At 42.9% G+C, this 25,675-nt stretch overlaps 1 protein-coding gene across 15 annotated transcripts in view; it reads right to left on the reverse strand.

Moving 5' to 3' along the window:
• The window catches only part of AKAP13 (A-kinase anchoring protein 13), a 252,720-nt gene that overhangs the window by 221,839 nt on the left and 5,206 nt on the right, over nucleotides 1-25,675 (reverse strand). For 2 of the 15 annotated variants that reach the window (XM_083586088.1, XM_083586078.1), the window contains 2 exons: nucleotides 8,343-8,406; nucleotides 7,631-7,679 (listed from right to left, as the gene is read on the reverse strand). The exons of 9 other annotated variants lie outside the window; for them this stretch is intronic. The gene's annotated coding sequence lies outside the window, so the exon portion shown is untranslated. Of the gene's footprint in view, nucleotides 1-7,630; nucleotides 7,680-8,342; nucleotides 8,407-21,257; nucleotides 21,319-25,675 lie in introns of those variants that run through there. 4 more of the 15 variants (XM_083586077.1, XM_083586082.1, XM_083586076.1 and 1 more) reach the window with 3 other exon arrangements.

Below are 25,675 nucleotides of genomic sequence, written 5' to 3' on the forward strand. Positions count from 1 at the left end.
TGTGTGTTTTTAGTTTGATCCAAAAACACACCCACTGGGCGTTTCCTAGAACATAGAAGTGTTGCAATGTTTTTTCCAGGATGGAGTCTACTCATCCTGCAGACTTTGCAAGGGAGTTGGTTCTATCAAGTCACAGCCTTTGTTGTGCCAATCCTTAATTAAATTGAGTATCGTTCCCAGGGTATGTTCCAGAGCCACGTGAAGCTACCACCTTGTTGAAGCTAAGCAAATCAGTGCCTGGATAGAAGAGTGCCTTGAAACATGTATGCCGTTTTTGATTCCAGGACCAAAGGCTGGCAGGATATAAAGACAAATAATTATTCAAGAAGCACACTTAAGACGGATCCATTTGTTCTCAGTAGTTCAAATCATACCCCATAGGCCAGTGAAAGAACATATACTCTGTACACAGTCAATCTCCAGGTTCAACACTTGGTTATCTCCACTTAAAGGATCTGAAAGACTTTCACCTGACAGTGGAGAACGACTGCTATTCAGAATTGACAACACTGGGATAGATGAACTAATGTTCTGACTCAGAACAAGGCAGCTTTAGGTGTGCTCAGGCTGCTTCCTCCCCCATCCCCCCAGTTACTGATTCAGAGATGCTGCGCCAATCTGTCACCACATTAGGCAATTACAGGATGACTTAATCTTTAGCAGGTCTGAACCAATTATCCATGTAACTTTTCCATGGAGGCAAATCTGACAGGAAAGCTATTCCAGAGAAGATCCCATATTATTGTTATTTCTTGAACTTGTTTGTTATTGGTGACATACAAAAGGTCTCCGAGTGAGCATAAGAATGGATGGTGGTAAGGTTAATAATAATAATAGCAGCGTGCAACCTGTTAAGAAAATCTACAAAACTCCAGCAGCAGAACCAGAAACTAAATGTTATCAAAGACTGAGAAAAGCTTTTAACTCAGAACCAAAAGGAAGCCTCTTCCCTTGTTGCTACCCTCTGAACCTATCAAAGGAAAGCCTCAGATAAAAATCCAATATTGGAAGACATGTTGCAAAAGATAATGGGGGTCAGGAGCTGTAAAGTTTTAAAGGTCAAAACATTTTGCCACATGCATAAAGCTGAATGTGCACAAGTTAAATGCATGAAAGTTGCAGGATTATTGTATATGAATTGTCACTCAGCATTGTCTGGTTGGCACAGACCCACAACAGGGCCTTCTCTGTGGTGGCTCCCTGCTTGTGGAGTGCCTTTCCTGGTAAGTTGTGTCTGACCCCCCGTTCTATAACTTTCAGGTGTTATTTAAAAACATTCCTGTCTGCCTGGGCATTTGAAGGCTGAATGTTTCCGTTCTAGGCACCTTTGAAACTATTGCCGAGAGAGTATTGCTGTCAGATGTTTTAAACTTGCTAGTTTATTTTAACTTTAATGCTTTAACAGCATTGCATCTGCCATCTTAGATTCCTTCAGGAGGAAGGAAAGGGCAAAAATTTAACAAATAAATTCTGCGCTAATTGAAGTTTATGGACAGTTTTCAAAGGAAGATCACGTTGTAGTGATCCGATCTATGAGAGCATAGATTGGCCAAGTTATCCCTGTTCAAATAGTGATTCCACTGTGAGGTGACCAGCAGGATAGTTCTTGAAGTACAAAGATTATTTACATACACACCAACCAAGCTTTGAATGCGCCGCAATGACTTAAAACATGTATCCAAAATTGAGGAGAAACTAAAGATTAGTAAGGAAAGTTGCAAACTAGTTGCTTGTACCATCTTATCTGCCGATCTAATGAGCAATTCTAAGTCAATGGATCCCTGGAAAAACAGTTACACACAGAGAGAAATCAGCGCCATACAGCATTTCCATATTTATATACCTAACAAGAACATTGGTGGAGAGAGAGAGAGAGAGAGAGAGAGAGAGCGAGCATGAAGAAGAAAAAAGACATTCAGCGGACACCAAGCATTGTGTCCAAATTGGGGCTATAATCTCCAACTTCCGAGTTTTTATCAATAGTCACACCTCTCTTGGCTGCTAAGTAAACCTGAACTGAGCTTGTAAACACTTCCAGCATTAATAACAAGTTGATATGGGAATTCCGTTTCCTTTGATGACTTGTCAGAGCCAACAATAGAGCCTCAATAATACTGGCACCAGCAGAACTCCTCCGTTCGGAGCCGTCATGTGGGAAAGCACTTCCCTTATTTGCTTAGCAATTGCGCTTATCCATTTTTTAAATTTATAAGGCCAGAACTGATAAAGACGGGCAAAGTTGAGAGTGCTCAAGCTGGCAGGTCTTCAAATGTTCAGATCTTGAGTCAGCATTGCCCAGAATAGGTAGAGCAGCTGTTTTTCACTCCATACGTCTTTCTAAATAAAATTAATTTCTATTGTGGAGAAACCAGCCAATTCATGGACAGCAAACAGTAGACAGAAGACTACTGCCTAGCCTTAAGTTACATATATACCCTCATTTACTTAGTTCAACAGTTGGAAGAGGGTCTTTTCAGCAATTGGCTTCAATCCTCTAGAATTACCGTATTTTTTCCATCTATAAGACTCCCCCATGTATAACACCCCCCCTAATTTTTGACATTTTTAAGGGGAAAAAACTAGTTTTATACACAGAAAAATATGGAAATTCTCTAGGTCAGGGGTCAGTAAACTAAGGCCCGGGGGCTGGATCAGGCCCAATCGCCTTCAAGATATGGCCGACAGACTGTCCGTGGATCGGTGTGGGGATTCTGTTCGTTCAGGCTGCGTCATTTTCCCCCCTGCGCCATTCCATTCCCCCCCCCCGCACACACCCCAGTGGCACCACCTCCCCCCTCCCTCCCTCCCTCCTCCTGGCTTCTCCCCGCCCTGCCTAGAGGAGGAAGGGGGCTGGGCTGAGCTGCCTGAGCGCCATTTTAAGCAGTCCCTCTCCAGAGCCAGCCCTTTCGCACTGCTCATCTTCCCTCCACCGCCACAGGTCAAAATGTGGCCTTCCAAAAAGTACTGCAATGTCTACTTTTTGGGGTGGCTTTGGGAAAGGAAGGGTCTTAAATACTATATTTTAAGGGTCTTAAATACTATACTGATAAATATATTGTAATAGTTTGCTGTACAGGCATTCTATACGCAGTATTATCATGCAAACTGCCCTAATTGATGAGTGATGAGAGGTTCAATTAAAAATTTCTACAGATTGCTCCTCAGTCTACAGTTAAATAAACCCTAGCTTTATACGATTGCAATATTATGTGTCAAAAGTCAATTATAAACAAGTTAAATCTGCCAACATGGATTCATGCAAATAAATAACGGCTAAGGGAGCTGGGCATGTTTAGCCTGGAGAAGAGAAGGTTAAGGGGTGATATGATAGCCATGTTCAAATATATAAAAAGATGTCACATAGAGGAGGGAGAAAGGTTGTTTTCTGCTGCTCCAGAGAAGCGGACACGGAGCAATGGATCCAAACTACAAGAAAGAAGATTCCACCTAAACATTAGGAAGAACTTCCTGACAGTAAGAGCTGTTCGACAGTGGAATTTGCTGCCAAGGAGTGTGGTGGAGTCTCCTTCTTTGGAGGTCTTTAAGCAGAGGCTTGACAACCATATGTCAGGAGTGCTCTGATGGTGTTTCCTGCTTGGCAGGGGGTTGGACTCGATGGCCCTTGTGGTCTCTTCCAACTCTATGATTCTATGATTCTCTGATTCTATGAAATAGTCTGCACTGAGATACATATTTTACAATGCCTTGCCCCATTAGGTGGTATGCTGCCAGCATTGCACCTACAACCATGCAAATTGGTCTAGGACTCTGGAGACGGGGACTCTGCTGCACAAATAGTAATGGGTCTTCAGCCACCTCTGCTCTCACCCAATCCTGGATGACTACACACTTCTGTATATATGCATTTCGGAGAGGGGGGATTAAGACAGATAAAAATGCAGCTCTGAAAGGTCACAGATCAATGGAAAAGTCTCAGGAGGCCATCACCTTGGTGAAGCTAAGCAGGTCGGGAGCCAGTCAATGGCCAGATAAGTGACAGCCTGGAAACCACGTGTACAGGATATAAATGCAAAAAAATAAAACGGTCCAGGTCCAGTCCTCACAGCATCGTCAGGCAGGGCTTGGAAAGATTTCTGCCTGCCGAGCGTCCGCCACTCCTTGCAGACAGCACTTAGCTACATGGTTTAATGTCCGACTCAACAGAAAGCAGCCCCTTGTGTTCAGTGCTAGATTTACGCATAAGCTAAACAAGCTATAGCTTAGGGCCCCACTCTCTTGGGGGCCCCAAAAAAATTAAAGGAAAAGAAACTGGATGTACATTTCCAAAATATAAGATAAAAAAATAAAATAAAACCTACATACAGCAACAGTGTTTTGTGTTGTGTAGGCTCCTATGATGTAAGTAGCCTGATCCCTAAAATATCACTGGCTTGCTCATTTCTATATATAGGGTGCCTACATTCTGCTTGGACTGGTTGTATGGCAACATGTGCAAATGGCTTTAGATACCTATTAGGTCCATAAATTACCATATAGCATATAATCAACACACAAAAAAGTGACAATTTGTTGTCAACAAAAGACAGCTGGACATAGAAAGGGCCCTATTACCTTCAGTAGTTTAGGGCCTCATCAAACCTAAATCCGGCCTTGACTGTGTTCCTAAGCACAAGAACACACATATGAATTGAAACACGTCAAAAAAGATTAAGTAACAACACTCAGCTGTGATAGATGTCAATGGATGAGCAAATGCCTGTCATCTTAGAATGGGGTCTTTCAGAAAGTGCAAGACATGTTTGCGAAATTGGGTGGGAGAAATTTGCTAACATGTATGTGGAGAGCAAACGTTGACCGTTACTGTTTTACGTAAAATGACACTATAAACTCAATGCTATGTTTGTTCATTTATTTTTTCAGAGACTATTAAATTTTATTTAATCAATAAAGAGGGGCAGAGAAAGTGCAAGAACTTCAGAGACCAAAAAAAAAAGTCAACATGCAAACTTTTTTGCACATCTCCACTAACTTCTGTCACCTCTGCCCATGACAGACTCCTCACCACTTCCTTCCTTGCGATACGTGCTTTAAGAGAGCAAACACATGGCTCAGAAAGTGGTTTTAAAAAACCACAATCCAGTTCTACTCCTGAAGCTGGATGAGCAATAGCCTTGATATAAAAACACAAGCCCCTCTGAACTATTTGGTGGAAAAACAAGGCATTGCAAGTAAAAAGAGGCTTGTGCCCAGCTCACCTCTTTCAGGCTTAGCTCTACCATTTTCCTCCTCTGTCTCTTTATCAACAATACTCAAAGGAATATAGGAAGCTGCTGTGCACCAAAGCAAACCCTTGATCCATCTTGCCTTCATTTGATCCATCTCCTACTTGGAGATACTCTGAATTGAATGAGCATTGCACTATGTCCCTTCTTTATCTCTGCCGCTGGTGTAGACAGTACTGAGCTAGGTAGAACATTGGTCCAACTCTGTAAAAGGTGTCACCAGAAATCAGGTTTCGAGGTCTGGAGATGCTGTCCGAGGCCTTGAGAGACCTCGGAGATTGCATCGGGGGCCCTGCAGTGTGGGTGCTGAGCACCCACAACAAAAAAATGTGGGTGCTCAGACACCCAGAGCCCCCTGTTGTTGGCACCCCTTGCTGATGGGCAACACATGAAGATCTGCACAGATGATTCCAATGCATCCCAAATTATTACCATTGTGTAATTATAAGATTACTGTGTAATCTCAGACGGTTGTATAATCTGTGGCTATCATGAAGGAACACTGCACTTCTGAATTTGCCACTAAGCAATCACTACTCTATTTTTTCTAATGGAGCAATAGCTACCTGCATTTTTTTAAAATAATAATAATAATCCTACTGCTATGTCTTGCTTCTTAGGATTTTGTGTTCCGGGCCGGCAGCTTTTTTTTTTTTTTAGTGTTATTCTATTTATTAAGATAATTCATTGTTTGACCATGTTTAACCTGGTGCTTTGTGGAATTGTTAGTTTCATTTATAATCCCTCCTCTCCAAGAAACTCAAGTGTAAGGAATAGGATTCCCAAACATTTACCAAACTCAGACCAACTTCATAACAAGATCCTTTCCAAATACAGATACCACTGCCTGAGACAACTGTTGAGCAAATATGAAAAAAGCTAAGGAGGAAATAGACAGCTGCTTTGAGTCAAGAACATTGCCAAAAGTTTCGGGCAAATAGACTTCACTACCCGACTATAGATTTGCATTTCTCAACCTCTAATCATTCTGCCAGGATCTGTTTAGTTGAACTGAAGACAGGGTGGATAAAAATCTCTCACACATATACACACAGCACATACAACTTGGATTTAGCATCTGGTGCCCGATTTGCCACTTTCCATAGTACCCTCCTTAAATTCGGCTCCAGCCCCGACTAAAGTGACTGGTGGCATGTTTTGCTGCTTGTCTTCACTTGACCATGTCATATCATAAAACTGGTATGAGCCCAGAAACCTACACCAATCCCTTTCAGGTTTATAATTGAGAAAGCTTGCTTCCGTTGCCCACACACATCCCTGGTCATTCAAGTTTCTTCCTCTTACAGTCTTCCACCTGTTACCACCTCCTCACACTGTTTAAATGTGGATCACCAAGTTTCTGGGGGCAGCAAACTACCCATTTTACTTCTGTTATTCTTGAACATGGGCATGTAGGCTGATGGTACCATGTAAGGAAGATATAAATCATCTCATTTGCTCTGTGCACCTTGTTCCTGTCCAACTAGCAGAGGTTCAAAGACTGTCTCAAGGCAAATCTAAAAAAATGTAGTATAAACAACAACTGGGAAACACTTGCCTGCAAGCGCTCCAATTGGAGAACAGACTTTACAAAAGGTGTCACGGGCTTTGAAGACACTCAAACTCAGGACGCAAGGGAGAAACGTGCTAAGAGGAAGGCACGCTTGGCAAATCAACACTGTGATCAACTCCCGCCCAGAAACCAATGTCCCCGCTGTGGAAGGATGTGTGGCTCCAGAATTGGCCTCCACAGTCACTTACAGACTCATTGTTAAAACCGTGTTTATGGAAAACAATCTTACTTGGCTATGAATGATCACCAAAGAAGAAGATACTTCAAGTGTCCACTTGGTGGGAGAAGGAAAGGAAGTTTAAGGTTGCTTAAACACTTGTAGCTTGAAAGCACGATCTATTCAGTTTTTTTGCCAGTTTGCACATTTGTACTCAATATGGCTACTCACGGGGAAGAACGCTAGACCCCATCCCTCAATCCCTGAAAATTTTATTCAGCCACCTTCAGACTTTCATGATTTTAGCCCATACATTTTCAAGCATATTGCAATGACCAGCAATTTTTGTTTTTTAAAAAACGATTTGTTTTCAGGAAGGTAGTGCTATACACTCAGACCTAACTAAAAGGCTGTTTCCTCCCCTGGCATTCTATGTCCTACTTAAAACATGAGGCTTCATAGCCCCCCAAAATTGTTTCTTTGAACAAGTGACTGAAGAGCTTATTCCACCAGCTTTCTGACACAAGAGTACTCCCAACTGTGAATAGTAAACTAACGCCAGATAAAGCAACTGATTTATTCAACAGCCAACATCTTTTAAAAAAACAGATACTAAAAGACAGCAGCCACGGCATTCAAACAGGTGTGCCGGCTTACCACAATCCTCCTGTGATTAGACTCTTCCTTTCTGCGAAGGCACCAAAGGCTGTAAACAGAGATTACTGTGAAACTAGGCAGGTTTTCAATTCATTATTCATCAATGGGTGGGTAAAGCTTTCACTTCCGGGAAGGAAGGATCCAAAAAAGTATAACGCAGCTAGCAGAGAAAGGCAAAACTCTTCCCAAGTGAGGTTTAATAAACCAGCGCAATGGATGACTAAGCAGTAGCAATGTGCAGGCTCCCAGAGTCCCCTTCATCCTGCCAAAAGTCTCTAATCCAGAGCAGGAAACAGTAAAAAAATACTTGGTCAGCTCCATCTACCGTAACTCCTTGCAGACGCTTTGTCATAATGAGAAACCGAATCGCAGCCATTTGCAGCATCCGAAAGAGAGGATGGATTGTTCAGAGAGGGAAATGAGCTACTCTAGAAAGACACAATCATCCTTTATAAAATAAGTTTTATTATTATTTATTGAGCAGTTTCAGAATGATAAAAAAATGTTTCAGAAATTGTTTCAGAACAGTTTCAGAAGGATAAAACCCATGTCATTCTAGAAAGGCAAGATACTTTTTAAAAAGTGCATAAATATTTACTTAGGGCAGTTCGGATGTCTAGGTATCAAATCTGTCCCTGGTAACCACCTTTTAAAGAAATCTGTCCCTTAAAGAAAGGTGCTATTCTTCAGATTTCAGTTCTATAGAACTTACATTTCTAGGCAAGCAGTGATGTTGGTTTCCCAGGGAATTCTGATCTGGAAGTCCTTCCACTTCCCTAAAATAGATTGAGACCTGTCTATCAGAATTGCAAGCCACTCACATGCTAAAACAGAAACATAACATTAAATTTACATGTTGTAAATAAATAAATAAAAAGTATTTCAGATAGTCAAAAGTAGTTGAATGGAAATATCATAAATTCGACAGACTGCATTTTATATGGTTTAAATGTCCTATTCAAAAGCTTCACTTGAAAATCTCTTCTATGAGAATACTTATAGTAAATGCTTTCAGAGAAGACAGCACGATAGCATGCACATCCCTTCTATTATTTAGATTTTAATGGGGGGAGAGAGACACTGTGAAGTGTTAACATACTTGGTTAACACTTGAGCATGCCTGCAAACATTAGGGATGGTCAGTTGAAAAAAAGTCAGACAGCTATTGATTTCATGTCACGGGGGTTGCAAGAATGAACTAGGAGACAAGATTGAAAGAGCTATGCAAGGCAAACGTACCAGATTTCAAGTCCTTGCCTCCCACAGCTGTCAACGTTTCCCTTTTTTTAAGGGAAATTGCCTTATTCCAAATAGGATTCCTCGCAAGAAAAGGGAAAAGTTGACAGCTATACAATAACTCCCCAGCTGGGAAGACAAATCTCCTGAAAGTCTGGAGATCCTTCACAGAGCTCAGCTGAATGTTGCCTAAGAAGCCACCATCGGAAAGGAAATTTGTGATTGTTATAGTCGCTGCAAATGGAGGTGCCTGGCTGTGCAATGGGAATCTGGAAGCACAGTAGTAATAATTAACAGAGAGCCAGCTGGAAATGACCTGCAGGCACAACCTTGTGGACGTCAGGAACAGCCACCAGGCTCAAAACACTTTGGGCTCTTATGAGTCAGAGGCATCCAACCACAAAGCATAGCCGGGGTCTATTCAGTTCTTGCAGACAGATAAGCAAAGAGGGTTTGTTTGTTTTCAATGAAGACTCCTTGACAACTCGACCGCCAGGAACATTAGCTTCATTTTCTAGATTCAGGTCCTCAGGTTTACGTAGCAACCACCCAAGGTTTGCTTTCGCCCAGGTCTTTAATTATGAATCCTCCCTCCCAAGTCTGGCCTTCAGAGAGACAGGCAGAGGTTCTTACAAAATGTGTACGTTAAGGCAGTAAGATAACAAGTTGAGCTGGTTTTTGACGCAAATCTGATACTTTGAGGAAACATTTACAAAAGGCCTAATAATAGCAACCATATTAATAGCAATACCTACTTGGCTCTTCCTGAATGGTTACAAGAGCTTCATGTCTGGGTGATTTAAAAATCCCCAAGAAAGAAGGCTAATTGTGAAAATTTGATTTAAAATCAGCTTATTAAGATAAGTATGGGGGGGCCCTCTTGGCAGTTCTCCAAATGTATGTTTGGGTTAAACATGGGTCCTGTATCAGAAAAGATTGAAGACTTCTGCCCTATGGTCATATCCACACCATACATTTAAAGAACTTCACTACCTGCAAAGAATCCTGGGAATTGTAGTTTGTGAAGGGTGTTTGGAATTGTAGCTCTGTGGGTAAATTACCATTCCTAGGGTTCTTTGGGGAAGCCATGCCTGTGAACAGTGCTTAAAGAGCCACTAAGCTAAGCCTCAGCCCAGAAAGCCCCTGAAACCAGCATTGCTGAAGAATACTGAACATCCTACAAATTGGACTTCTCACGTGGAGATCATTCTTCTGAAAGGCTCTTCAAGCAGAGAAATGCAAGGTTTGGTCACATTTTAGCAGCGTCTGAAATTAGCCAGGTGCCAGGCACATTTTGCAACCTGGCTTTCAACCAGTTGCAACCAAGTGAAGATGCCTGGGTGCCAGGATGATGCCTGACATCGCCACCATCTGGAGGTGCATACCTGGGGATCATTGGATCAGGACTGTTTTCACACCCTAATACCCCATCCTGTAGAATTCTATCCGTTATATTTTATCTGCACAAACTGAATGAATTTCTGAAACCCAAATGCTTTTCCTGTGCAGCCTCAGCAGGAGCAGTCACCGTTAAGAAAAAGAGGTTGGAATAGGCCAATAGGACTCTCCCTGGATCAAGCAAGTGGCTTTTCTTGTTCTCAAGTTCTTGACCTAACTCAAGGTTGCCACCTGAACTAGCCAGGTGTTTAACTGATAATCACAGTCAGTCCATCATTTGCAAAATAAGACTTTAGAGCCATCTTGCCCTAAAGTGACAACTAGACATTCCATTTTAGTGACTGTAACTTTGGTTTAAAGAGCCATTTTGGCGCCTAGCTTATATATCTGAGTTTCTAACACTGCATTTTAGGTATCCATAGAGAAGTTGCCGTATGATGCAACCATTAACTGTCCTTTCATAGCCACAGAGCAGAATTCCAGAAGATAATCCATTGGCTCCTGAGACAGACGGAGGACAACACCAAGAACTCTGTATCCCCACTTTACATTAGGTAAAGGGTAAAGAGACCCCTGACTGTTAAGTCCAGTTGTGGCCAACTCTGGGGTTGCGACGCTCATCTCGCTTTATTGGCCGAGGGAGCCGGCGTACAACTTCCGGGTCATGTGGCAAGCATGACTAAGCTGCTTCTGGTGAACCAGAGCAGCGCACGGAAACGCCATTTACCTTCCCACCAGAGCGGTACCTATTTATCTACTTGCACTTTGACGTGCTTTCAAACTGCTAGGTTGGCAGGAGCTGGGACCGAGCAACGGGAGCTCACCCGGTCACGGGGATTCGAACCACCAACCTTCTGATCAACAAGTCCTAGGCTCTGTGGTTTAATCCACAGCGCCACCCGCATTACATGCTGCTTATTGGACACAGGAAGTTGCCTTGCCCACGGTTGCTGGTAGAATCGCTCCTAGGTTCCAGGCAGGGGACATTCCCAGCCCTACCTGGAGATGCCAGGGATTGAAACTGGAACCTCCTGTGTGAAAAGCAGATGCTCTGTCACCGAGTTACAGCCTTCCCCCCGAAAAACTCCCCCAAGATCCCAGAACATTGCCTTCCGTTGTTTTGCTGCAGTTAATGCAGGTCGGAGAAAGAAAAATAAGCAGTAATTGAAATCACTCTAGCGGGTTGCCATAATTTTGAGGCGATGCAGCAGACATTGCTTTTATTTTGCTCGATTAGTATCATCTGACATTTCAATTATTTTGTTTTCCACCATGGCTGATACGGTGCTAAATAAGTCCTGAATGTTATCTAAGGGCAACTCCAGGCTGTCGCTGTTTTTTGGATGCGACTCAATCGCATAGCAGAAAATTCAGTCTGCGCAACTGTATGCCGATTGGGAGGGTTTTGCTCAAGGAAAGCGATAAGGAAAGCGACAGGGAAAAGTATGAGATAACACCTCCTTTGACACAATGTTGCCTAGCCGCCCCACTAACAAATCCAAGCTCATTAAACCAGCCTCCAGGAAGGGTTCTAAATTACCTGCCCTAGCAGAATCAGACTAAAATGGTACATCTGCAGATGCACACACCATACATTCTAAACACATCTATCACACCATTTAAAGCACATGAGTCCTCTCATGGAACTTTGAAGTGTCAGGCATAGCTCTAATGGCTTTAGCCCAAACGTAGCAGAGTTTTCCTGCACAGCGAAGAAGCTAGTTGAGGTGGAAATGACTAGTCAGCTAGACTCAGAATAACTATTTACAGGATTTATTAAAAGGAAAAATAAAACCAGCAGAGTTTCTGCATACAAAACAAAGCAAAATAAATCCTTTCTTTCTCTCTCTCTCTTAACCATGCACAGCACTCCTACTCCTAACACACCTAACACACCAAACTGTGCTAGCAATCCCTAGATAACAGAGTTGAGTGCTGGTCGTTAACCAATCAGAGTAAGTAGTTTCTAGGTCAAGCAGACCTTGGCTTTCTGCCAAGAGTAAATTGACACGGCCTTGAGTTAATTGTGTGAAGCCAGAATCTGTAAGTTTCCCATGAGAACCAATTAACAGAAACTGAACACCCCCTCACAGATTCTGCTGGACAATTAACATCAAATACACCTATGTAGGAGATTATTTTTCCAGCAAACCTAAACCCTTGCACATTCGCTTGTTCTTTACCTTTGCCAATGGTTTAGTTAACACATCTGCTACATTTTCTTCACTTGATACATAAGTACAGGTGATTACATTGTCTTGTACACAGCAACGCACATTTTGGTATTTTACAGAGATATGTTTGGAACGCGATTTGAAACCCTCTGTTTTACTTAAGGTTATACAAGCTTGATTATCAATGTAAACTTGTACTGGTTCTCCACAATTTACATTTAAATCTGTTAACAAATGCTTGAAATAAATCACCTCGTTGCACAATTCACTCAACGCGGCGTACTCTGATTCCGTTGATGACACACTTACAACGTCTTGCTTGCGTGACCGCCAGCTGATTAAAGCTCCACCAACCATTATGACTAGTCCTGTGACAGATTTTCTATCCGGCAAATTTCCCCAGTCACTATCACAGTAGCAACTCAACATTTCATCCTCTGAAGAATTTAATTGTAACATATAGCCAATTGTCTGTTTGAGGTATCTCAGAACTTGTTTTACCCCTTTCCAGGCATTTAGTGTGGGTTTTGAGACCAATCTACTTAATATGCCTACTGCATAGCTAATATCAGGTCTGGACCACTGTGCTAGATACAATAAACTTCCAATTACAGAATGATATACATCAGGATGTTCAAATTCAGGACTCTCATCTGTATGAAGTGTTTTTATGAAACCTGGATCCATAGGCACCACTGCCCCTTTGCAATCCTGCATCCTGTATGTAGTCAGTAGTTGTTTAACTTTGTTCTGCTGACTAATTAGGCAGCTGCCATCTTGGGCCCAGCACACTTCCAACCCTAGATATGTCCTAACCGGGCCTCTGAGAGTATCCTTGAGCCACTAAACGAGCTTTGTATTTGTACTTTCCTGTCACCAGAGGTTTAAGTTTGTACACCCACCTGCAGCCTACAATCTTTGCCCCCTCAGGCGCTGCTACTGGTGTAAAAACCTTGTGCTCATTCAGAGAGGACATCTCTTCCTCCATTGCCTGCTTCCAGAGCTCTGCCTCCTCTTTTGGTAACTTTAACACCTCCTTAAAACTCTTGGGCTCTGCAATTACACTAAACACATTTGCAGTATCTGGAGAAAAACGCACCGGAGGCACTCCTTTGTTTTGTCTTTTAGATCTTCTGGGAGAAAATTTTTCTTCTGACCCACTTTCCTCCTCAGAACTATGACCTCTCTTTTGTTGCTTAGCAACTGGTCTCTGGCTAATTCCACTTTCTTGAGAGCTCTTATCTGAACTTTCCTCCCCCTCAGACTCTGATTCTCTATGTTTACCTTCAGAGTCATGAAGCTCCTGGGAAGGTTCAAACCAAACCTCAGTATTGGCATGTAGTCTCTCCCAGCCACTATGTTCACAAAAACTGGCATTCCTGGAGATCACAATGCCATTTGTCCCTTCAGCAAAGCGGAAACCTTTTCCCAGCTCCTGGTAACCCACAAACACTAACTGTTTGGTCTTAGGATCTCCCTTCTTTCTCATTTGTTTTGGAATTAATACCCAGGCTTTTGATCCAAACACATGCAAATGGTCAATTTTGGTTTTTTTCTGAAACAATTTAAAGTATGGAGTTGTACCTATTGTTTGATGAAAGAGCCTATTTTGGAGATAACACGCGGTGAGCATGCTCTCCCCCCAATAAGACATGGGCAAATCAGCATCATCAAGCATGGCAAACATCATGTCTTGTAAAGATCTGTTTTTTCGCTCTGCAACGCCATTCTCCTCTGGGGAAAAAGCGTTCGTTTTTCTATGCCCAATGCCACGCTTTTGTAACCAATCTCTAAAAGCATTTGACATAAATTCGCCACCTCTGTCCGTCTGAATCCTTTTGAGTTTAATGGACAGAAATCTTTCCACAGATGCCACCCAGCCTTTAAACTTAGTGAACACGTCACCCTTATTCTTCATGGGATAAACCCAAGAGTAACGCGTGGCGTCATCCACAATTGTTAATGAAAAACGCGATCCACCCCTGCTTACAGCAAACGGACCAATTACGTCCATGTGAACCAGCTGTAGCGGTGACTCACTAACTCTGTCACTTCTGGGGTAAGAGACTCTGTGGGTTTTAACCTTTTTACAAACATTACAATCAAGGTACTTGTTACAACTCTTTAAATTACCCCCATCAGCCAATTCAGACATTTTTAGTATACTTTTCCAGCCAGCATGCCCCATTTTCCTATGCAATAAGTGCACACAGTTGTCATGTATAGCTTTGTTATTCACTGCAGGCTGAGATTTACTGACTACTGCTGCAACTTGAGATCCCGCTTTAAGCCAAAACAAGCCTCCCTCTGACTTAGCAGTGCCTAAAGTCTCACCAGCCTTCTTAATAATGCAACTGTCTCCTTCAAAATACACTTTAAACCCAGCTTTTAGCAAACAATCTACAGACATCAGATTGCTCCTTAATGAAGGCACACAAAGTACATTTTGCAGGCATTCATGAAGACAAGGAACAAAAACTGCACCCCCTGAAATCACTTCGGAAGTACTTCCGTCTGCTAGAGCCACCTGGCTGCGCTGTGCTGAGTTCTTGGAAACAAACAATTCATCTGAATTTACGATGTGCCGAGACGCTCCCGAATCGACCACCCAGACAGCTTGTTTCTCATCAGCAATCTTGACCTCGGCGGTCACCAGCTGAGCCGACTGTTTTTGTTTGAAGAACTTCTTTTTTCCGCTGCTGCTGCTGCTGCTGCTGATATCGTCTCTGCTCCTGCACCGGCAACTGAGACTTGACCAACTCAGGACATTGTCGTTTTAGATGCGCTGAAGACCCACATCGGAAACAACGCCTAACAGCAAACGCAGACTCCTCACCGGCACGCTGCTCTTGCTTCACCCCTGGCACGGCATGAGAACTCCTTCCAAACCGCCCGCCTGTAGAAGCCTCTGCAGCCAACGACCTTTCTTGCCTCTTCTGCCACTCTTCAATCAAACGCCCAGTAACGTAACTGATTGATAAATCACGCTCCTGTATGCCTTCTAGAGACAAAACTAAATTATCCCAGCTTTCCGGGAGAGAACTCAAAATAATAGCCACCTTCTCCTGCTGGTCTAATGCACAGTCTCTTTCCTGTAGCGCAGCAAACTTTAACTGTAAACTGTGTAGGTGTTCCTGCATTGTAACCCCAGGCTGTAACATTGCCTTGTACAATGCCTTGCGAATGAACAGCTTGGAAACCGCTGTCTCACGCACATGGAGTTCTTTAAGTGCTTGCCACACACCTCTAGCTGTCTTGATTCCCCTCACATACGGCAACTGGGAATCTTCCAGCCCCAAGACAATTGTGGCCCTTGCTCTTTGGTCTTTATCGAGGTCTTCATCATCAGGCTTCGCAGGAAACTTACTCACCACTTGCCAGAGACGATCCCTCTGCAGCACTGCCTGCATGCGTTCCGACCACAGCAAGTAATTGGAGTCATTCAGACGCTCAAAAGCCATCTGAACTGGTTGTGAGGCCATCTTGAGAGCGATGTCCCTGGAACCCGGAACCAGCTACTCACGACCACCGAGAGAGAAAACAGGAACCACAGCACCCAGCACTCACACGCTGCAGCTGTTGTCCTTGTGTCCACTGCGTCACCAGCTCACCACAGTCAGGAACCAGCCAGTGTCCATCTGCTGCACCAACGGGAACAACAACTTCTGGAACTACTGGAACCAACACCGTTGATGCTGACACCACCACAACTCAGGCTGGCAGCACAATACCCATAACCTCATGGAACTTTGAAGTGTCAGGCATAGCTCTAATGGCTTTAGCCCAAACGTAGCAGAGTTTTCCTGCACAGCGAAGAAGCTAGTTGAGGTGGAAATGACTAGTCAGCTAGACTCAGAATAACTATTTACAGGATTTATTAAAAGGAAAAATAAAACCAGCAGAGTTTCTGCATACAAAACAAAGCAAAATAAATCCTTTCTTTCTCTCTCTCTCTTAACCATGCACAGCACTCCTACTCCTACTCCTAACACACCTAACACACCAAACTGTGCTAGCAATCCCTAGATAACAGAGTTGAGTGCTGGTCGTTAACCAATCAGAGTAAGTAGTTTCTAGGTCAAGCAGACCTTGGCTTTCTGCCAAGAGTAAATTGACACGGCCTTGAGTTAATTGTGTGAAGCCAGAATCTGTAAGTTTCCCATGAGAACCAATTAACAGAAACTGAACAATTCCCAGCCCTACCTGGAGATGCCAGGGATTGAAACTGGAACCTCCTGTGTGAAAAGCAGATGCTCTGTCACCGAGTTACAGCCTTCCCCCCGAAAAACTCCCCCAAGATCCCAGAACATTGCCTTCCGTTGTTTTGCTGCAGTTAATGCAGGTCGGAGAAAGAAAAATAAGCAGTAATTGAAATCACTCTAGCGGGTTGCCATAATTTTGAGGCGATGCAGCAGACATTGCTTTTATTTTGCTCGATTAGTATCATCTGACATTTCAATTATTTTGTTTTCCACCATGGCTGATACGGTGCTAAATAAGTCCTGAATGTTATCTAAGGGCAACTCCAGGCTGTCGCTGTTTTTTGGATGCGACTCAATCGCATAGCAGAAAATTCAGTCTGCGCAACTGTATGCCGATTGGGAGGGTTTTGCTCAAGGAAAGCGATAAGGAAAGCGACAGGGAAAAGTATGAGATAACACCTCCTTTGACACAATGTTGCCTAGCCGCCCCACTAACAAATCCAAGCTCATTAAACCAGCCTCCAGGAAGGGTTCTAAATTACCTGCCCTAGCAGAATCAGACTAAAATGGTACATCTGCAGATGCACACACCATACATTCTAAACACATCTATCACACCATTTAAAGCACATGAGTCCTCTCAAAGGATCCTGGAATTGTGGTTTCTCCCTCACAGAGCTTCAAATTCCAGGCATATTTAACAAATCATGTTTCCCATGATTCTTCGGGGGAAGTCACGTGCCAACATCCTGGGAAACAGCAACCAAACCTCTGCAAACCTACAACTCAGGTTATAATGGGCATGTTGGCCTCACCTAGTGACACCCACTACAGTGGTACCTCAGGTGACATACGCTTCAGGTTACATACACTTCAGGTTACAGACTCCGCTAACCCAGAAATAGTGCTTCAGGTTAAGAACTTTGCTTCAGGATGAGAACAGAAATTGTGCTCCGGTGGCGCGGCAGCAGCAGGAGGCCCCATTAACTGAAGTGGTGCTTCAGGTTAAGAACAGTTTCAGGTTAAGTACGGACCTCCGGAACAAATTACCGTAAGTACTTAACCTGAGGTACCACTGTACTGTTATGCAGCCCCCGAAGGTTGCCAATGCAGAAATGTAGCTCCTTGGCTGAAAAAGGTTCCCCAGCTCTGGGTTCTCAGACTTTTGTCTTCCACCCAGCTTCACATAACTTTGCTCACAAAAACAGGCCCATCTTTCATGTTAGAAAAGCAAGCCTATACCAGTTACTAAAGTTTGAGTTGTGCACTGTAATTTATAGAACAAAGGAAGCTGATTAAGTAGCCCGCAGAAACCCACAGCAATGTTCAAGTGGTCTGTGAGAGCAATGTTTGAGAACTGCTGATTAATTGATTAGATTCTCAGATGTCACAAGTCTACAGGTCATTTCTCGCACTCACAGCTGAAGAACACAGATAGCAAGAAAAGGGTCAAATGAGAACAGTATTGGCACATGAACAAGAACCTTTTAGCCTACAAGCCAGTGTGGTGTAGTGGTTAAGAGAAGTCACGTAATCTGGGGAACCGGGTTCGTGTCTCCGCTCCTCCACATGCAGCTGCTGGGTGACCTTGGGCCAGTCACACTTCTTTGAAGTCTCTCAGCCCCACTCACCTCACAGAGTGTTTGTTGTGGGGGAGGAAGGGAAAGGAGATTGTTAGCCGCTTTGAGACTCCTTAAAGGCAGTGAAAGGTGGGATATCAAATCCAAACTCCTCCTCCTCCTCCTTCTTCTTTTAAGCCACATGCTCAACAATTCTGATAATAGCTTGACACAGCATAATTCCATTTTACTGCCATTATGTAAGGTCTAGTGTTCTGGAAGAGAAGGTGCATCACTAGCGCAGGGCCAAAAAACAGCCATTTTGCCACAAGCATTTCTTTTCTTTTTGAAATTCAGATTGCATTACAAAAAAAAAAGTGTATGCACACAAACAACAGGTTTGAAAGATGCTTACAGGTGCATTACATGTTGGGCCACCTCGGAGAGAAGTCATGTAGCTACATGCAGGATGCAGCACGTGAGCAACTTTGAAATGCAAACCTACAGAGAAAGGTATCTGGTCCCATAAGTATGCATGGTGGAAAGAGCAGTCCCATCTTGAGAAGGCATGTGTCTCTGGGCTTCCTAACCAACCCACTTTTGAAAAACTGCCCCCATGAAGATATCCTGCCACTTCAATCATCCCCGGCCTTTGGTCTTCAGCATCAAACCAGAGTAACAGAAGACACTATTATGGGAACTCAAATGAAAAGTCAAGGGCTTTTAAGAGTTCTTGGTCCTATCAACCTGTGCAAATTAACAACTAGAATGGAAGATTACCATGCCCACTAATTATTAGGAAAGGCCTCTTGAAATGAGAACAAGGAATTAAATCCAGGCATGGATTTAAACTGCTTTGGGCCATCGACCTTGATGAACATTACAAACCTCCAGTCACTGAAGCAGATCCCACGTCTGCACAGAAGAAGCCTGTAAAAACATTAACCAAGCGAGGACGGTTGCTAAGCAGTTACCCTCAAAAGGCTTAGAAAGGGCACAAAAGGGGAGTGCACACTGCACATTAGTCAACATCAACACCGCCACCACGAAGAAACTATTCAGGGAATGAAGAAACAACCAGATCAATTTTAGGAAAGGAAGTTTAGTAGCCGAAAAGGAGAAAAGATGCAGATTCATGAACAGAGATGGCAACATGAGGATGCGATTAAGTTGCCCATGGCACCTTTGAACAAGCACTTAAGACCTCTCTATTCTGCAAGGGTTGGGAGAAGGTAGGTTGCGGTATTGGGTACAAATTTACATATATATCTCACCTTGCCTCTAAGGAGCTCAAGGTGATATACAGTAGTACCTTGGGTTACATATGCTTCAGGTTACGTACACTTCAGGTTACAGACTCCGCTAACCCAGAAATAGTACCTCGGTTTAGAATTTTGCTTCAGGATGAGAACAGAAATTGTGCTCTAGCGGTGCAGCGGCAGCGGGAGGCCCCATTAGCTAAAATGGTGCTTCAGGTTAAGAACAATTTCAGGTTAAGAACGGACCTCCAGAATGAATTAAGTTCTTAACCCGAGGTACCACTGTAAATGGTTCTGCTCTCCAAAGAGCTGCAGCTCTGGGGTAGAACATCTATTTTGCATACAGAAGTCACAGGTTCAATCCTCAGAATCTCTGGGTGTGGGAGAGACCCCCATCTGAAACCCTGGAGAACCGCTACCAGATAGTGTGGACTTTGTTCCAAAATAAGCCATTTTATACTCTCAAGGACCCTGTCAAGTAGATTACACTGAGTGGTCCAATAAGTCATGGCCAAGGAGGGAACTGAACCCTCGCCCAGAGATTTGTGGTCGGCCACGAATCACTACACTGGTTCTTGATGAATTAACCTTTCATTAGAACATTCAAGTTCCAAGACCTTGTGAACGTGGCTTGAAAGTACATAGGAATGTCAACAGAAAAAGAATTGGTGACGATTTCAAATGGCTGGAAAGCTAGAGCCCCACACCCTCCATAGTTCCTGCTGGCGAACAAAAAAAAAATACATTGCAGAGTACATGTTATGTAAAACAAACAAAGTTGCATAGTTTATCAAAGTTGCAGTTCAACCTGGCCTAACACAGAACCCGGAATGCCCACCTCAGTTTTTATCACACACTTGGATTAAGCGCCTATTACAAACAGGGTAGACTTCTGTTTGGAAACATCTTAAGAAATTGTGTGTTGTAATATAATTAAGTGGAAGATACTTGCTTGAATTCTGTCATCACTAAAAAGAGTCACATAGAGGTTTTTCTTTAAGGACGCAAAGGGGCATATATTTTAAGTGGGAATACTGTGCTCCCTCTTTTCACTACTCAGAAACCACATCTGCTGAAATACAGCCAGTACAGTTCTTATCACAAACTAAAGGAACACCAAGGTGATGTTTATGGCTTTCTAAAGCAGCTTAAAGATTAACTCCATATGAGGAACACAGCTAAGAAAAGATATTCACTTAGTAAAGTGACTAGAGTTTTTTTAAACAAATATTTTAAGACAGAGGTGGAGAACCTGTGGAGCATCCAGATGTTGTTGGGACAACGGAAGTTACAGTCTAACAACATCTGGGGGGCACAGGTTCCCCCATACCTGTATTATGTTATTTTAAAAACTTGACCCTGGAAGCAGATTGAACCTCCCTGAATGACTAAGTGGGGTAGATTTATTTCAGGACACTCAAGTCCCCACATTGGCCTGATGTTCAGTTTTGGATGCAGAACAGTCGAAGTGCATCGAGCTATAACATGACTAACATCAGAGTACACAGATGACAACAATAAAGGGCGGATGATGTCCCTGAAGGAACATGCGCACAGAGGAGCAACAGAAGCAAATGTCTACTAGCCCCGAGGCTGCACTACTCCTCCCTGCCCCTCATCTGATGAAACTCAACTTTTGCAACAGGGAGACTTTTGCATCTATTGCAGTAAAGAAGCCTGGAAGATCAGAGTTTTCCATGGACACAAAAGGTTCCCCAATACAGAAGGTTCACTTTTATCACAAAACAGGCTTGAATAATTCACCCAATCTTGGGAAGTCAGAGCTGAAACATACATACCCCAGCAGAGCTGCTACACCCATGTTCCTTCTCAGCTGGATAAAAGTGCTTAATAGTGCTGAAGTTATCAGGCTAAAACAGCTTTATAACCGTTTTCAAAACACAGGCTGGCAAAGGGTGGGAACTGGTATCTGCTTTTGCAAAATGGTTTTGCCTTTCCTTTTCTGGGCTTGTTGTTTAGTTGTTTAGTCGTGTCCAACTCTTCGTGACCCCATGGACCAGAGCACGCCAGGCACTCCTGTCTTCCACTGCCACCCCCATATTGGTTAAACTCATGTTGGTAGTTTCAAGAACACGGTCCAATCATCTCGTCCTCTGTCGTCCCCTTCTCCTTGTGCCCTCAATCTTTCCCAACATCAGGGTCTTTTCCAGGGAGTCTTCTCTTCTCATGAGGTGGCCAAAGTATTCAAGCCCCTTCGCCACGACAAGGCAGTGATCCATGAAGGAGTTTTTGGGCTTAGCAGTGCCCAATTAAAGCACAAGGAGAGTTGGCAAGAGGGAAAATCAAGCCCAAAGTTGAACCTGCTCCATTTTTCACACTCTACCCCCCACCAATTTATTAAGTGTTCTGGACGCAGATCAGGTTCCATACTTGGCACTGTTTTACCTGAATATAACCTGTGACTCTGAGCCAGGTTACACGTTTTTCCGGTTATAGTAACACCTACTTTCTTCCTTCTTTCTAAAAACTATTGCTCTGAGACTGAAAACATAACTACAGAAGAATTTATAACAACCAACAGCAACCGAAAAGAGAAAGGTTACTGCCACTTATTCAAAATAAAATCAGGTAAGGAAGGAGAGAAAGATCCAGCCGTTGCTAATTGGGTGCTGCTTTCTCATTTTTCAGCATAGGTGACCAGTGACCTGGAAGACTATAATCTGCTGCCGAGTTCCAACCCAAATACCCCAGTCAGATCTCCAAAAGGAAGGTTGTAGGCTTGTTCACATGTCGCACTGAACACAGATGCAAGCTGTATTTCACACAAACGTCTGTTCATGTGTAGAGTGCACACCCAAGTGAGGTTAAAGCTGGTGAGGGCCTGTGAGCTTGGGAGGGTCCGAAGGGTCAAACAGAAAAGTCTGGAGGGCCACATTTGGCCCCTGGACTTGGGGTTCATCCAACCCTGCTTTAAAGAAATGTCTCTAGAGGGCTTTGGCACCTGACCGCAGTTGGCAGATCTTGAGCTTCTAGTAGCAAACTAAGTAGATCCCACAAGCCTGAAGTCAGCTCTAATTGCTTTAACAACTCTGAGAATGGAACACTTTGCAACTTATATTTTTTGTAACATTTATCGTTTTTAAAAAGCCTCAAAGCAGTTTACAAAAAAAAAAGAATAGAACGGAATTCTCAGCAGAACACAGTTAAAAACAAATATTTAGAACATTAAAAAAATAATTAAAATTGACGATAACCTAAAAACCAGGTGAAAAACACGTGCCAACATAGCCTTAAACAAAAATGGTTTTTAGGTGCTCAAAATAATACAGTGAAGGTGCCTGCCTTGTGTAAATAGGCAGGGAATTTCAAAGTGTGAGCACTGCCACACTAAATTATTAACTCTTATGTGGTAGGCAGTGTTTCTGATCACACATAGTTCCACCATTGCTATTAACTGCTAGGAGCCAGGTGCTTTTTAAAATCCTGAATCATATTGCCAGGCAACTTGCTATCATAGTAGAGCTGAGCAACATGGCTTGAGATCTATTCTCTCTTAACACTTGGGAATGTTAATTAGGAAAAACCTTGCACATTCAAGATCAGCACATCAGGGATCCATAAATATGCAATGCCACCTGCTAACATTTTGACACACAGGTGCCAACAACCCCAAGCATGGGATCCTCACATGGGCAATGTTTTAAAAAACAACCACCTCCCAGATTCACATTTAAGATGCCAAGGGCTAGAAAACGATTGTAAGGAGGCTACCAGGAAACCACAGTAAAATGACTTCAGATAAGTGCCACAATAAATGAGTGGACGTGTGGTGACGCCACAAAAGCAATCTCAGAGTACCTTTTGATGCTCAGAGCACCACAGATCCCATGTTTCCCCCCCTTTCAAATCCTTTATTATTTCATTCACATAATATACATTCTTTTCAACAAACAACTCCAAAATAAGCAGACAACTCCAAAATAAAATCATATGTAACAAAACCATAAGTCTCATGTTTTCATTTACGCCGATCTCCTCTCCGATACCTTTACTTGATATTTCTTTCTGCTTTCTTTATAGAATCTTTATAAAAATTTAAATCTCTTAAATCCTATACCAATCTTTAACAATTTCAATTAATCCCTTCACCTCCCTCCCCAACACCCCAGTACTTCCCTTCACCCATGTGCGATCTTCTTTCCCCACTATTATTTTTGTTATTGTTGCGTTATTCACTTTATTTGTTATTCCACCCTTAATATATCATTATCCTATCTCCTTGCGCCTTTTAATGTTTGCTTCTGGCCAAAACCCCAATGCTTAAAATTCCGCTGTCAATACTTCGCTGCAAAACTAGAGCGCGTAACAGGAAGTAGCTGTTCCAGGCTTGGGACAGCTGCAGCCACCTGGCCCAAAGAAACTCAAGAGCAAGGCTGTTGCTAAGATACCAAGCCCTAGCTGCAGCTTTTGGTGTTGGAGACCGGGGTTGGGAGGAGAATGCAAGGACAGCTGGGGGGTAACTGGTGGAATACAAGCCTGGTGTCCTCTGAGGGAGGCAGGGCTTTTTCTTCTAGATAAAGAGTTGCCAAATCTTGTTAACACCCTTCCTAGAGCCATCCTAATGCATAATGGAGGCTGCATCCAAACACAACTTTATTCCATATCCCCAAACGTTTCCATATCCATAGATTTTAATGTTTTATTTCAGATTTCACTCAATGCAACAACGACTTCTGGAAATCAAGTAACATATAAGGGAAGTTTAATGCTGATCTCCATGTTAATTGCTTCCAGGAAAATCACAATTGCAACTTCCTAACCTGGAAAATCGCAGGAGTTTTCCACACTGTAACTTTCCCATGGTTTTCATGGGTGATACAATGTGATGAAATTTGGGGTGGTATTCTGGCGTACAGTTGTTTTCCCACAGTTTTCATGAGGGAACAGAAACATGCACACCTATAAAGTCCATGTCCAATGACACACCATTGGTGTGAATGAAATTTAGTGCAACATAGCATTATATGTATCAAAAGCCACAGTTCCTTAAAACAACAGGCAATGTAGTGTAAAAGGAAAGAAGCGCTAGCGTTACAACCAGTAAAATGAATGCAAGACTCCCAATGCCTGAAAAATGCACCTGTAGTGGAGAAGACATTGGACTTAGGCTGGTATCACATCTGCATCATACATTTAAAGCACTATTATGCCACTTAAACAGTCATTCCCTCAAAGAATTCTGGGCGCTGTAGTTTGTTGGCTGGGAATTGCTAGGAACCCCCTAATCCCCTCACAGAGTTACAATTTCCAAGGTTCCCTGGGAAGAGGAATTGACTCAAACCATGCTAAGGAGCGTATGGCGTATGCATTGTGAGGATGCGGCCTAGTTCAAATCTCTATAATTCCTGAAGATCAAGATGTTACATTGTGAGAAATCAGTCGAACCTACCTCACAGGATTGTTGTGGCGATAAAAAGGGGGTGGCATTTATATCCTACTCTAGGGAAAAAGAGGAGGCCTGACATGATCATAGTGGCTTCCTTTTTTGCATCAAAACCCTGGTTGTTTATGGAGGTATTTCAGATAGGCCAATGATACAGTTAATATTATGATTTGCCTTTGGACTTCTTTTATTGCTGACAGGTTCAGTTTTCACATCAAGTTATATTAACATGCACTGCTTTTATGAACCCATCCCATGGCCTAGCAATACAGGACAAGGCAGAAATATTTAAATTACACTAATTTTTTAATTTGTTTTCCCAGTAGTTCGCCTCCTCTCAAAATTATCATCTGGAATATTCGAAAAGGAATGAAGTATTAACGACCAGGAGTGGAGCAACATGCAGTCATTCTACCTTCCTCCGTAGCATCTAATACCAATCATCTGCAGGGACCACAAGGATCACAATCGTATATCAATAATGTGATTCGTTATGTACAGGGGTCCATAAATGCCTTTGTCAGGGTGGAGAAAGCAGAAAAATAAAAAAAGAAATTCTCTCAACACTAATTCATGGAAACTGAGGCGGTTCTGCCTCAAGGCATCTAGATGATGTGTCCGTCTCAAGTGGCAGATTTTGGGTCGCTGTTCGGAGTCACAGAGAGGGAGACAAACGTTGACTCACAGGACGTTATCCACCACTTCCCATACTGAAATGAATGGGAATGACACATAAGCTTTTTTTAAAAAAAAAAATTTTAATGGCACTAGCACTTAAAAAAAAACAAGGAAGGGTTTTTACTTGGCTCTGGT

Source organism: Podarcis filfolensis (genome assembly GCF_964270895.1).
Source record: "Podarcis filfolensis genome assembly, chromosome: 14".
In the NCBI taxonomy this organism is placed as follows: Eukaryota; Metazoa; Chordata; class Lepidosauria; order Squamata; family Lacertidae; genus Podarcis; species Podarcis filfolensis.